Source organism: Cetorhinus maximus, chromosome 38 (assembly GCF_964194155.1).
Source record: "Cetorhinus maximus chromosome 38, sCetMax3.hap1.1, whole genome shotgun sequence".
Lineage (NCBI taxonomy): Eukaryota > Metazoa > Chordata > Chondrichthyes > Lamniformes > Cetorhinidae > Cetorhinus > Cetorhinus maximus.
In genome coordinates this window covers 4,434,341-4,448,657 of record NC_135916.1, presented here as the reverse complement: position 1 = coordinate 4,448,657, position 14,317 = coordinate 4,434,341, and the positions used below count along the sequence as shown (strand labels likewise).

The window sequence follows — 14,317 nt, the reverse complement described above, 5'->3', positions numbered from 1 at the left end:
GATGGGGTCCAAAGGATCGGCGATCTCATTCCACAATTTTTACCGTTGGGGGCTGAATTCACCCGCTGTACATGTGCTGTGATTGCAGAGGCTGGTGTGGGTATGAGGGGAAGGCAGGAGTGTGATGTGAGGAGACAGTCAGCAGCTAAAATGTTCTGTCACTGGGGGACGCTAGTGTCCAGTGGTTGGAAATGTCACCGTCTTAATTGGGATTGAATTCGACCCAGTCGGAAATTTTGTGTTCCGTTAGAAAAAAAGTGGCATTTTTGAGAGTTATATCAGTGGGAAATTCGCATCGGTGTTCAAGGCCGCAGCACCAAAGCAGAGTTACCTTCCACACGTCGGTGCTGGTTCATTCTCATGAATTGGTTTTATTTCCATATATTGTAATGTTCGATGTGTTGGACTGTCGCCTGAATTATAAGGCAATGGAGTCAAACTTCACTTCAGCTCATGAGTTCCTCAAATGCATACCGACACACCACCCGCTGCCTTTACTGTGGGAGTGCTACACTGTCGGGGGTAGATGCTTATTGTCTCGGACTTGAACTCCATAACCCAGAAGTCTTTAATAATTTTACAAAGCTCGATGAAAATCGCACTTAACAATCGCTGAACTGCGAGAAATTTCCCAGCTTCTCCAGTCTCTCTCCATGCCAAACTCCCTCCTCTCTCAAACCTTTCCAGTCAATGGCCCCTTCCTGCTTGACGGGGCTTCGCTATCCTTCCCATAGTGTGGCGCCCCTAATTGGGCACAGCATTCGAAGTGAGGGCTATCCAGTAAAATAACAGCAAAATACAGCGGATATTGAAAATCTGAATTAAAAACAGAAAATGCTGGAGGGCTCAGCAGATCTGGCAGCATCTGTTGAGTAAGAAACAGAATTAAATTTTCCATTCTCTTTGAGTCTTCTTCAGAGTTGGGGAGGGGTGTGGAGCAGAAGGACAGGGATGAGTGGACACTCAGGGGAGATTGATAAATGTGTCAGGGAGAAAAGACAAATGGAATGTTAATGGTAACGTTGAAGGCTAAAGAAGGTGGTAATAGCGGCTGAAAGTTAAGGTCGCAGAATGTGTTAATGTCAGCACTAAGGTTATCACTCTGACAGCAAAACAGGTTACATAAGGGCCTGGCAGGGAGAGGGTGGGGGAAATATATGAAAATGCAGGAGACAGTTCATGGACTGAGGTTGTTGAAGTCGACGCTAAGTCCAAAAGGCTTAAAAGTGCTCAATTAACACATTCTTACCATATCTTTATGCAATTATTAGCACCTTCCTTAGTATTTAACACTATCAGCACCATTCCATTTGTCTAGTGTCCATGACATCTTTCTCAAATTTCATTTGAGCTCCCCACTTCCATGACTCTCTATTTTGGTCCACCTGCTCCACCCCCTTTCACTATTTAATCCATCACATTTCTAATTACCTTTAGCTCTGAAGAAGAATCATACGGAATGGAAACGTGAGGTCTGTTTCTCCGGCCACAGATGCTGCCTGAACTCTTGGGTCTTTGCAGCATGTTTTGTTTTGATATGAGGGACTAAGCAGCGTTTCAGAAATTTTAGCATTAGTTATTTTTTGTAATATTCAGTTTTGGAAAAAGTCAGAATTGAATTTTTAATCAATCGTTCCTGCCTCTTCGATTCTAATTCCAGGTCTTCCCGAACCATACATATCTGTGTACCTGGTGCTGTTGTTCAGGTTAGGGATGTCACATTTAACTGCACAAATCCCGGGGCAATCCTGCCATCACATTTTCCCTACAAAGACAAGGGGATGCGAATCACGATGGGTTCATGTCTGCTGCTTCAGGGATCAATTCTGTCACCTTCATCATCAGGAATGTCGATCACTCTGAGATAGGAAATTATACCTGTCGGTATTATGCAATGATTATCTATCCTCGGCTCTGAGTGACCCTGTACACATCATTGTAATACTGTACGCTGTTTACTTAAAAAATAACCTCCCCTCTGGTAATCTTGCCAATTATTTTTAACCTGTCATGCCTGGCTTGAATCTATCCCGCCCGTGTATGGAGCTTCGGCCTGTTTAGTTAATCAAGTTACATCAGCATTTCGAAATGTTCAGTTAAATTAACAATTAACATTCTTACCAGGTCAGAAGATGCAGCACTTTCCACGCTTCTGATCCATTTTGTGAAGTGTTTTTCTTTAGGCAGATTGGCAGTGCATATATCCATCAAACGGTAATAAAAGATGTTACTGTTTTAATTTCAATCTGTGCCCTTTCCCTGACGACACGAGGTGTCAGCTGTGGCTCAGTTCATAGCACCCTCGCCTTTGAATCAGAAGGTTGTGGGTTCATGTCCCACTCCCGGAAACCAAGAACTGTGATTGTACTCGAAAGAGTTGCAAATTCCATTGCTAGTTGGCTTTTTGTAAAGCACTATTTTCATGTGCGCCATCAATACATAGGAGTGGAGACAGGCTGTGAATACCAAAGGCTGTGACTGTTATCCAAGTAATGTAAAGCCAAAAGAAAAATGCTTCACAAAATAGATCAGAAGCGTGGAAAGTGCTGCATCTCCTGACCCGGGAAGAATGTTAACTGGTGATCTAATAGAACGGTTCGAAATGCTGATGTAATTTGTTTAACTAAACAGGCACTCACTGCCGGTGAGTGATTCAAACCAGGGAGCACAGGTTAAAGATAATTGGCAAATCAACCAGAGGGGGGATTAGATTTTAAGGAAAGTTTTTTTTTGTAATCGGAAACACGACGGAGTGTAATTCAGCAGTTTTAAAAACCTGAACTGAAAATACATCTTAAAATAAAATTTGCAGTGATAAGAGGAAAGAACGAGTGAGGTAGGATCGTGGATTAATTGACCATGTCTTTCAAGGGTTCGGCACATGCGCGATGGGCCGAAAGGCCTTCTCTACTGGATAATTTTAAGTCTGTCTCTCTGTCTCTGTTTTCTACAGCACTCGTGCCCCAACTGTTGTGCAGATTAAGATGCAGATTATTCCCTTGGTTGTAGAAGATGTTAATTAACATTGTCCTGCTCTCCCCCTTTAGCTCATTCAGAAAATAATCCTGTTGCTCTGGCGGCAGGTGTTGGTTCTGCTTTGGGTCTCATTCTCCTCCTTGCCCTCTTGGGTGTTTGCCTCTGGAGAAAAGGTAGGTCACGCCACGTGTAACAACCGGTCATTACAAATTAACAGATGAAGATAACTCTAGACAATTTGTGGTCAGTATGAACTAAATTCCTAAAATACCAACGGCCTAACCTTCAACATTTAATGCTGGGTGATCCCGGTATGAAGGGTGAAATAGTCAATCGCAAAGTCATGGGTGGAAATTACCCTTGGGTGGAATGGCAAGACCGGGAATATCACGTCGACCACCTGTCAGACGCTCCATCCAATAACCCGCGGCATTGATTTCACAAGAGCTGAACAGATGGCTGGTTGATGATGCGGACCTCAGCCATACCGCTGCGTTTGGGCGGCCTTCCAGGACATGTCACCGGGTTAGAATTGTTCCTTGGCCGGGGATAGAATGAGCGGAATCGCATTCGAAAGTCCAACAAATTCAAATGTCTACACCAACACCCTCAGGTTAAGAAGAATGGAGGGATAGGCTTCGGGCAGTCGGGATGTGAGTTATTCGCCGCAGGATTCCTAGCCTCTGACCGGCTCTTGTAGCCACAGTATTTATGTGGCTGGTCCAATTCACATTCTGATCAATGGTACCCCCAAGAATGTTGAAAGTGTGGGAGGGGGATTGAGCCATAGGAATGGCATTCTGTCCTTTTAAATGTCGTAATCGTTAACTGATGAGATATATGGCGTAAACATTGCTCTTTATTATGACCACACGCTGCCCCATCCATGGGTACGTCAGCTGGAACCACACGCTCATCGGCATTAACAGGCATTGAGATAATTTGAGCTAATGTTTGATCGTGATTAATAATCATTGACTCCAGTTATTCAATGCATTGTCGTGGTATTTACCTCTATGCGGTTCGGAAAGTTGGAATTACGATCAAAACATGCGTTTTTCACACCTAACAAATTATTATTTTTTCATAGAATCATTGTTTTTGTTATTGTTCATGGGGTTTGGGCATCACTAGCAAAGCCAGCATTTATTCACCACCCCTCATTGTCCATACTGACTCTCAGGCGGTATTTAACTATCGAGAGCATCACTGAGCTCTGCAGTCACATGTCGGCTACACAGGGCAACAGGCTGAATTCTCGTTAGAGAGATCTTGAACGAGATGGTTCATTGATGGTAGGTTCACGGTCACCATTATGGAGTCTAGTTTTATTTGTGTCCCAATCATATTTCATTAGCTGAATTTAAAGTGCCCAGCTCCCGGGATGGGATATTAACCCGTGATTCCGGCCCTTACTCCAGGATTCTTAATTAGGAGCCCAGTCAACCAACCAATATTTCACCATTCACATTTCAATGGGCAATTTGAGGCTCAAAGACATTCGCTGCTCTGTAATTTGTTTCTCAAACTCATATTCTGTTCCCGACTTCTAATCCTTATGTTTCCTTCTCAGGGAAGAAGAAAAGCAATAGGGAGACTAGGTGAGACCATTAAGTGTTGCATTTCAATGACATGTGACGAACATAATGATCAGAAGCCAATGTTCAGGCAATTTGTATTCTAGGAAAGCATTGTGTATTTTACATTTAAACACGAGGTCTCCACTTCACACCCGCACTCGCATTTCCATTCCCGCGGCTTTGTTGGCGTGCTCTGCGCGTTTAATTTATATATAATGTCCTTTTAAAACCTGCAGCATTGAGATGCTGGGCATCGAGCCCGGGGCCTCATACAGGCGAAGCGTGCGCTCGACCACCAAGCTACACCCCTACCTGCGCCTGCTTTCTCCACTGTACTGTTGAAGTTAATGCAGAAGCGGGGAATATAATTAACCCTTTCAAATGGTTCTGCCGTTGAATCACTGTTTGTGAACCAACACCAGTTTTTACTCTCGGACGGTGGTTTTTCTGAGGAACCCTCTCCCCCAGAGAGCAGTGAATGCTGAATATGCTCAAGGCTGACATAGAGAATTTGTCTTTTTCATAGGCAATGGAGTCGAGAGGCATGTGGCAGACAGGGAAGTGGAGTTGAAACCTCAATCAGGTCAGCCACGTTCTTATGGAATAGCGGAGCAGGTTCGAGGGCCGAATGGCCTTCCCAAGCCCCTCAGCCCCCCAGGATAATTAGAGATCCGAATTAAGGGCAGGAGTAGGCCACTCTGCCCCTCGAGACGGCTCCGCCATTCAATACTGTAATGGATGATCCGATTGTAAACCTAAACCCACATTTGCGCCCGACGCGAACAACCTTTCACCCCCTTGCTATTCAGGTATCTCTCTTTCCCTACCTTAAGATCATTCAAATACTCTGCCTCCCCCGCCATTTGAGGCCGATTCGTGCGCGTGCTTTTTCGCTCTTCGCGCGCGGCCTTACTTTCAAACATGTGCGCGTTTCATTCCTTTCATAAATTCTTATTTAATTCTCTGTAATATGTCTGGGTTTGAAACAGTTTAATGGAAAAATACTCCTGGTCATGCAAACAGGAAAGCTTTTACACTAAACACGAGAATCGCGCCTCCTGTCCATTCAATGTCTGTCTCATGTGTTTAATGACACGGGTCATATCAGATCAAGTGATTAACTGGTCATTTCTGTTGTTTGAAGGAACGTGGTGTCCTCTGGAGACCAAAACAACGAAAACCTGACATGTGAGTTCAGATTGAAATTCCCACAATCAGAAGTGTCTTTTGTGTTCAAAAATTTGTCAGCGCTTCATGAATAATAACTAGCAGGAAACCATGAGCAGTTTGCAGAAAACATTGAAAATGAAAGCTTAGAAGTTGCAGAGTAGGAAATGGATCAGGAATTGCAGTTATACAAATTGCTAAATGCATCGACGAAAGTTAACTCTCCTTTCACGCTCCAAGCAGGTGATTTCGAAAGGGGTAGAATTGAAAAGTCAAAAGGTTAAGCGGAATATGCGGCAAACCTTGGTTCCACCAATTGTACCGAGAACAATGCTGGTCAGCGTAGCATAAAAACACATCTACAGAGACACTTGAGTGAGTCTAAAACATTTACCAGGATGATCGAAAAAGGTCTAACATTCAGCAGGGGTTTAGCATCGCTGGGCCTCGTTGCTCATGAAAATGGGAGGCTGAGGGATTGGCTAATCGAGTTCTTTGAAACACTGTAATATTTATAGTTATGGGAGAGAGCAAAATCAGAGACGATGAACACGGTAGCCCCCTCGTGAACCAATAGTGTGATATGAATGTTATAATTTGAAAGAAAAAGACGAAAGACTTGCATTTATGAAATAATTTGCACAACCAATGGAAGCCTCCAAAGCGCTTTGCAAGTGTTATGGATTTGATTTTCCAGAGAGGTTTCTCATTAGAAACATCAAATTTAATTTACAGGCTGCAGCAGCAGTCACATGCTTCCATCAATCTCCACAACTCGGAGAACTCCCATTCTAAGGTCCCCCGGGATCATTTTCATCATCCAAGCCAGCAGATGGAGCCTTTCTTTGCAGATCGACCCAGCAGTGCAGCGCCCCCTCAGTGCTGCACTGTAATGCCAGCTTTGCTTTTCGTCCTGAAACCCGGGAGTGGGACTTCAACTAGGAATGTTTACCCAGAAATGCTGGGATTATGGAACACGCCCTGGGAGAGGTCGGCCCAAATAATTTAAAAGCTTTTAAGAGGAGGCTGAGTGAAATATGAGGTATAAGTGAGGGTTAAACTGACTGACTAACTTGAAACATAGAAACTTAGAAAATAGGAGCAGACGTTGATCATTCGGCCCTTAAAGCCTACTCCACCATTCAATCTGAACAAGGCTGATTATTTATCTCAACCCCATACTACCGCTTTCGCCCCATACCCCTTGACACCTTTAGACTCTATAATTTTATTTCCTTCTTAAATATATTCAATGATTTGTCCCCCACAGCCATCTGTGGGAGAGAATTCCACAGCTTCACCTCACTCTGAGTGAAGAAGTTTCTCCCTTGCTCAGTCCTAAGTGGTCTCCTCTTTAAGTTGAGACTGTAACATTTTGCCACAACATGTTGCATTTGTGATGCTGGTAACCATAGAGAGCCATACAGTGTCAGTCTGCTCCTCATTCCCGGGGAAAACCCTGCCCGATCCATTTCCTGGATTGAGAAGAACAATGGGCTGAAAGACCAATTTTGGAAGTGTGTTTGCTCCCTCACGAGCAGTCAACGGCCTCTTTGTGCTGGTTGAAGATTAGTTGACCCTAACTCTTGTCAGCGAGGGTAAGTTAATGAAGCATCCTCGAGAAAACAGACCTACCATTGACATCAAACTCTTCACTGAAAGGGACGAATATTGTCAGCACTTACTCATCAATATGTTATTTTTAACATTCTGTGGTTTTATTTAGACGCTGATCTTATCCTACAAACAAATCCGAAAGGAGAAGATGTAAGTTACATTTGGGGCTGTGGGCGGTTGAAGGGACGCTGTGGGCGGGTGAGGGGTCTGTGTGCCGATGAGGGGTCTGTGTGTGTGTGAGCTCTGCGGGGTAGGTTGTGTGCGCCTCAGTATCTGTGCGGATGTGGGGGCATGCGGGTGGGTGGAGGCTTGAGGGGGTGGGGTGTGCGCGAGTCAGGGACAATTTTGTCTATCCTCTGATGATCTTTTGTTTATTTTGCTCCTTCAGACTCCTGGAAGGATGTGAGCAATGTTTTGCTTCATTCACCCACTGAGTCCTTGTTCTGTTTTTTAATGCCATAATCGACTTGTCCGCTGGTAAATGTTTAATCGAACAAATGTATTTTCGATGACATTATTAATGCGTTTAAAATTGCCACTGAAATGCGTGTGGGGAACAGAATCCAACTGATTAATGTTTGTCTCAGTGGATTGAACAGACCATCCTCAATTAGACACGAATATTTGAAACTGAAGTGAAGAGTTGCTCCTTGTGCAGGACATGAAGTGAATTGAAAGTTTAGATGACGTTTTTGCAGCTGTACATCTTAAATATAGCCCCATAGAACCGGGTACAGGCACTGTTCAAATGTTACTGTTATTGCTCCTTTATGGATTGTGTGTGGAATACAATAAACATTATTATGGAAGCAAATCATATTTCTATTTCCCAGACTGATCAAGCGTGAATTTCCAATGTCCAGCACCAGGCATGATTGTATCCTAACCTGAAAGTTGAGTTGCCCTCGATTTTTTGATGCTGCGTTGATAAAATTTGAATCATTTACCGTGGGGTATAATGGTAGCTGATAGGGCATTGGTGAGATCGTGTGCAGTACTGATATTAATACTTACGGAGGGACGTATTGCATTGGAAGCAGATCATAGAAGTTTCACTAGGCTGATCCCTGGGTTGAGAGGTTAAACTTATGTGGAAAGGTCGATCAGGTTGGGCCTATACAGACTTCGGTTCAGGCGAAAATGTGACCATCATATTGGAACCAAGTAGATTCTAGTGGGTGGAGGGAGCTTGACACGGTAGATACTCAGAGGATACTGCCCCACCAGGGAAAAACTAGACCTGAGGGGGGGTGGGGGGTAGGGGAGAGAGTGGGGATTGTTGGGGGGGGGGGGGGGGGGGGGGTGGGTGGGGGGCGGGAGGGAGAGTTTAAAAATAAGGTGTCTCCCATGCAAAACCGAGGATGAATTTTTTTCTCTCAGGGAATCGTTAATCTGTGGAATTATCTCTCCGAGAGAGCAGCGGAGGCTGGGTCAGTGAATATATTGATGGCTGAGTTAGATAGAATTTTGACTGACAAGGGAGTGAAGAGTAATGGGGAGGGGTAGGAATGTGGAGTTAAGGACACAATCGGATTATCTATGACCTTTTCGAATGACAGAACATTATCGAGGGGCCGAATAGCCTACTCCTAATCTAATTCCTTGTGTTTTTATATTCTTCTGGTGATCGGGATTCGGCCAAACAATGCACATCCCGCAAGGATCCCTTCCCATTGAACTGAAAAAAGCTTGTGCGGGGAGTGGTGGGTGGGGGGTGGCGAGGTGGTGGCGGGGGACGGGCGGGGGAGTAGTGGTGTTTGGTAGGGGTGGGGTACTTATCGCTCAAGTCGTAAATTCCTCATTTTTTCGGAATCTCCTGTTTCCCTGCCTTTTCTGGCGACTCCCTTCTTGTTAGTACGAGAAACAGCTTCCCCCTGTGCTAATAGCTTCACTGGAAAAAAGAACCGTGAGCAGACAGTCAATGCCCTTTACCATTGAGGTCTGCTCCACATTCGCATCTGTTCACAAGACCAAGCCCGCTGCTGAGATTTTGCCTCTTTCTGCTCCCTTCATCTGCTGACAGAATGTCATGAATTTTTATCAGACTTTAAGACGATTGCTGAATTTCTGACCAATTGCACGATTCATTTCATCATCAGCGTCAGCGAGACACCAGTCATGCCCAGAGTGAGGAGAGCATCCTCTACGCAGCGGTGAAGCTGTAGAACAATCCCAGAGCTCCTGGGCCCTCACCGAGAAGCCCAGTGCCGATTTGCCCAATGACCATGAACGTGTCACCCAGTTCCACTATTATGCAATGAAACTCTTGATTTACAGGTAGTTTTAACGAGAACTCCAAGCTACTGGTGAAGTTCTACCCCACTCACTGAATAGCTGTCCCTGGGCGCCAGTCCCGTCTGAGACGGGTGCCAGAATGAAGATGCGGAGAGATGGATCAGGCGAATTATGGAATGGGACTGATTTCATCCACTGGTACCGATGATGAACTGCCTTTTAACAACTGCCTGATTCCTCCCTTCCTCCGCCAGGTTATCATCTCTGTGCTAAGATTAGGCAATTCTTCACGCCCAGAAACTAAAGGCCAAAATCAATTGCCATTTCAGAGCGGGGTTTTCCTGATGTTTGTTGTTGGGGAGGCGATTTTAGTTATTGCTATAGTTAATAAAGTTACTTTGGAAGCCAGTTTAATTTTACCCCAGTCTGGTTATAAAGCAAACCCGCGCTTTCATTTTCGCAATAAATACATTACAATTTGACGACTGACCTTGTCCTGGTTTTACTCCAGTCACTGGAAGATAGAAATGGGTTCCATCCGGATCAGCTCTCAGACCAGCGTTTATATTAACGATTTAGACCTTGTTATTATTAACATTTTTTCTTAACTGACACGACATGAAATAGGGAGGCAGGGTCCGCACTGATTTGCACCGCAACACATCCCACAGCAGCTCAATAAACTGGCAGATTGGGGCCTGGGCCTCATCTCCAGCCCTCTCCCTCCCCCCAGGGCTTAGGGCTCAGACAACGACCCCCCCTCCCCCCACCCTCACCAAGACCTGGGGGACCTACACTTCTCACCCTCCGCGGAGAGAGGGGCTTATCCAAACCATAGACCCCGCAATCGCTCCCCCACCCTCTCCCCAGGAGCCCCTGTGTCAAATACCCCACCACCCTAGACCATCACTGTGACAAGGTTATACTCTCTAAAACAAAATACGAATGTCATTTTGAAGGAATACCATTCCATTTCAGGGTGATCCCGCATCAATGAGCAACCCAGAACACGACCTGATGGTGGGGTCAAGGGGTCCAGCCAATTCTGACCAAACCCTTTACCGCCAGAGCCTTTCAGCTCTGTGTCCTGAGGAATTGAGGAAGCTGGGAAGAGGGAAGGGCCAGGCTGAGAGAGAGAGAGAGAGAGAGAGAGAGTTAAGAGAGAGATGCGTTTATTGGGGGCGAGAGCATCAAAGATCAAATGATGGAAGCATTTTAGAGAACGCGTTTGGGAGAAACGTGTCCCAGTGAAAAGACGCACATGAACCTGGACTATCGACTCATTGAACTCGCTGAAGCGGGTTGTCTGGTGTTGTCTTTAATTTACATGTAACGCACGTTTAAATTTTGCAGCTGGTAACAGAGATGCCGAGGATCGAACCATGCGAAGCATTCGCTTTACCAGAGACCTACAATCCCATATCTCCGTGCTCACTTCACTGTAATTTGGAAGTCTACACAGAGGTGGAGAATGTTATTGACCCTTGGAGATGCTTCAGCCATTGAGTCACTGTTTGTGAGACGACTCCATTTTATTTCTCTCGCAGGCCGTTAACTTGTGGAATCCTCTTCCCCAGAAAGCAGTGGACGTTGAATATGTTCAAAGCTGGGTGGGGTGGGGCTCAGACAGGGAAGTGGAGTTGAGACCCAAATCAGGTCAGCCATGTTCTTATGGAATGGTGGAGCAGGTTCGAGGACAGAACGTCCTATTCTTGCTCTTAATCCTCCCCCCACCATCCCCCCCTCCCCCAGGGTAATTAGGGATCCCAGTTAGGAGCAGGGAACTCGATCCCGCTCCACTCGGGAACTCGATCCCGCTCCACAATTCAATCAGATCATGGCTGATCCGATTGTAACCTAAACACCACATTCCCGCCCAAGCCCGACATCCTTTCACCCCCTTGTTAATCAAAAAACTATCCACCTCTGTCTTAAAAATATTCAAAGTCTCTGCCTCCACTGCCTTTTGAGAAAGGGAGTCCCAAAGTCTCACGGCCCCCCGATAGAAAAAAAACATTTCTCCCCAGCTCTGCCTTAAATGGGCGACCCCTTATTTTCAAAGGGCGACCCCTAGTTCTAGATTCACTCTCAGGAGGAAACACCCTCTCCACATCCGCCCTGTCTACACCCCTTAGGATCTGAGATGTTTCAATCAAGTCGCCTCTTACTCTTCTAAACTCCAATGGATACATGCCAAGCCTGTCCAGCCTCTCCTCATAAGACAACCCGCTCAATCCTGGTATTAGTCTGGTAAACCTCCTCTGAACTGCTTCCAACATATTTACACACTTCCATAAATATGGAGACCAGTACTGCGCACAGTACTTCACACGTGGTCTCACCAATGTCCTGTTCAACTGAAGTATGACCTCCCTACATTTGTACTCAAATCCCATCGCAATAAATTCTAACATTTTATTCGCTTTCCTAATCACGTGCTGTTCCTGCATAAATGATGTTTTGTTGTGACTCATGCACTAGTACACCCGGATCTCTCTGTATCTCTCATCATTTCCTAGACCTTTGCCCACTCGCCTGACCTATCCATAACCCTTTGTTGCCTCCTTATGTCCTCATCATCACTTACTTTCCCACCTACTTTTGTGTAAACAGCAATTTTAGCCACCATCCCTTCGGACTTTTAATCCCAGCTGTACCTTTTTTCTCTCTTTTGAAAAATCAACTGACAGTCAAAACAGATAGAGTGGAGTGAATGTCCCCCTCCTGTGATGTAACCACTGATTTTTCCCTATATTTTATGTGTTTGTGCATTTTAAGGTGAATGGATTGGTAAAGGACCTCTGTCCTATCCAAATTTTGGAGAACATTTCGAAAGCCCTCGGCCGAAACATCTTCCGCTGCTTTATCAATGACCTTCCTTCCATCATAAAGTCAGGATTGGGGATGTTCGCTGACGATTGCACAATGTACAGCACCATTCAGGACTCCTCGGGCACTGAAGCAGTCAATGTCCAAATGCAGCAAGACCTGGACAATATCAAGGCTTGAGTTGACAAGTGGCAAGTAAGATTCAACCCACAGAAGTGCCAGGCAGCGACTATCTGCAACAAGAGAGAATATAACCATCGTCCCTTGACGTGCAATGGGATTATCATCAATGAATCCCCCAGTATCAACACCCTGGGGGTTACCATTGACCAGAAACTGAGCTGAACTAGCCATAAAAGCTCAGGTCAGATGTTGAGAACTCTGAGGCGAGTAACTCACCTCCTGACACTACAGAGGCTGTTCACCATCTGTAAGGCACAAGCGAGGAGTGTGATGGAATACTCCCCAATTGCTTGGGTGAGTGCAGCTCTAAAAACACTGAAGCAGCTTGACAACATCCATGTCAAAGCAGCCCGCTAGTTTGGCAAAACATTCAGAATCATTCACTCGCTCCAACACCAACGAACACTGGCAACAATGTGTACCACCTACAAAATGATCCGCAGAAACACACCAAGGCTCCTTAGACAGCACCTTCCAAACCGACGGCCGCTACCATCAAGAAGGACAAGGGCAGCAGACACATGGGAACACCACCACCTGGATGTTCCCCACTAAGCCACTCACCGTTCTGACTTGGAAATAGATCGGCCGTTCCTTCACTGTCGCTGTGTCAAAATCCAGGAACCCCATCCCGAACAGCACTCTGGGTGTCCCTACACCGCATGGACTGTAGCGGTCCAAGCAGGCAGCTCACCACCAGCTTCTCAAGGGAAGTAAGATTGGGCAATAAATGCTGGGCAGAGTCAGCGACGCCCACATGAGTGAGAAAAGCGTGGAGGGGCCGAGCCTCCTACATGTTAAGGATGATCTCTACCACTGAGCTAAATCCGTACTTACCAACTATACGTTAAAACAGCGAATGTAGATCGGGAGAGAGGGTCCCTTTAGAGCCCCAGTCTTGTTTCCTCTTTAAATTAGATCATGAATGATTTGCAATCTGAATCTATTTAACCGCCATTGTATCATTTTGCTGGAGAAACAGGCAGGGTAAGTTTACCTTTGTCTCAGTCGTGTGGCATTTCTGACTGCGATATGGGCCATTTAAAAACATTGGCTGGATGTCCGGAACTCAAGGATAGTGTCCAAGAAAAAAGTCCATGATCTCTGGATCTTGATCCGCCAATGGGATCTGTGCTCACTGCCTTTGGGTGTGAAGCTGAGGGGATTTAAGATAACCCGTACAGGGTTTTTCCAAATTGGCAGCCTGCGGCTGCCTACATTTTGCTGGTATAAAGGCCCAGCGAGCACTTAGCGAGGCAAATGGTATGTCGGGTTTGAGTGGCAGAGAATTTTCTTACTGGAGTAGATAAGACTAATGGGAATTGCATCGATTCTTGGAAACATGGGATTTTGGTACAGTTTTGCTCTCATGACCGATGTGAGGGTTTACGTGACCCAGAGGCAGAGTAATGAATACGGCGACTTGTCGTAGGAAGAGAGATTGAGGAGACTGGGCCTGTTTTCTCTCGAGTGACAGGTGATCTCATCGGTGCGCACAACATTCTCACAGGGCTCAACAAGTTCGATGCAGGAAGGACGGTTCCTCTGATTGGCGGGTCTGGAACCAGGGGACACCGTCTCACAATAAGCGACAGGCCATTGAGGACTGAGATGTGGAGGGATTTCCTCACTCAGAGGGTGGTGAATATTTACAATCTCTCTCCCAGGGGGATGCAGAGGCTCAGTTATCGAGTGTTTTCTATTCAGATTTCAAAATATGAAAAACATCA

The 14,317-nt window shown here is 45.6% G+C and overlaps 1 protein-coding gene and 1 long non-coding RNA gene across 2 annotated transcripts in view; both read left to right on the top strand.

Annotated features, from left to right (window-relative positions):
- The window catches only part of LOC144672522 (Fc receptor-like protein 5), a 374,607-nt gene that overhangs the window by 240,829 nt on the left and 119,461 nt on the right, over nt 1-14,317 (top strand). The gene's annotated exons all lie outside the window — the stretch shown is intronic.
- Nucleotides 7,050-10,057, top strand: LOC144672526 (uncharacterized). Its single transcript, XR_013574112.1, has 2 exons — nt 7,050-7,490; nt 9,440-10,057. It is a non-coding gene; the product is annotated as an uncharacterized LOC144672526 (long non-coding RNA).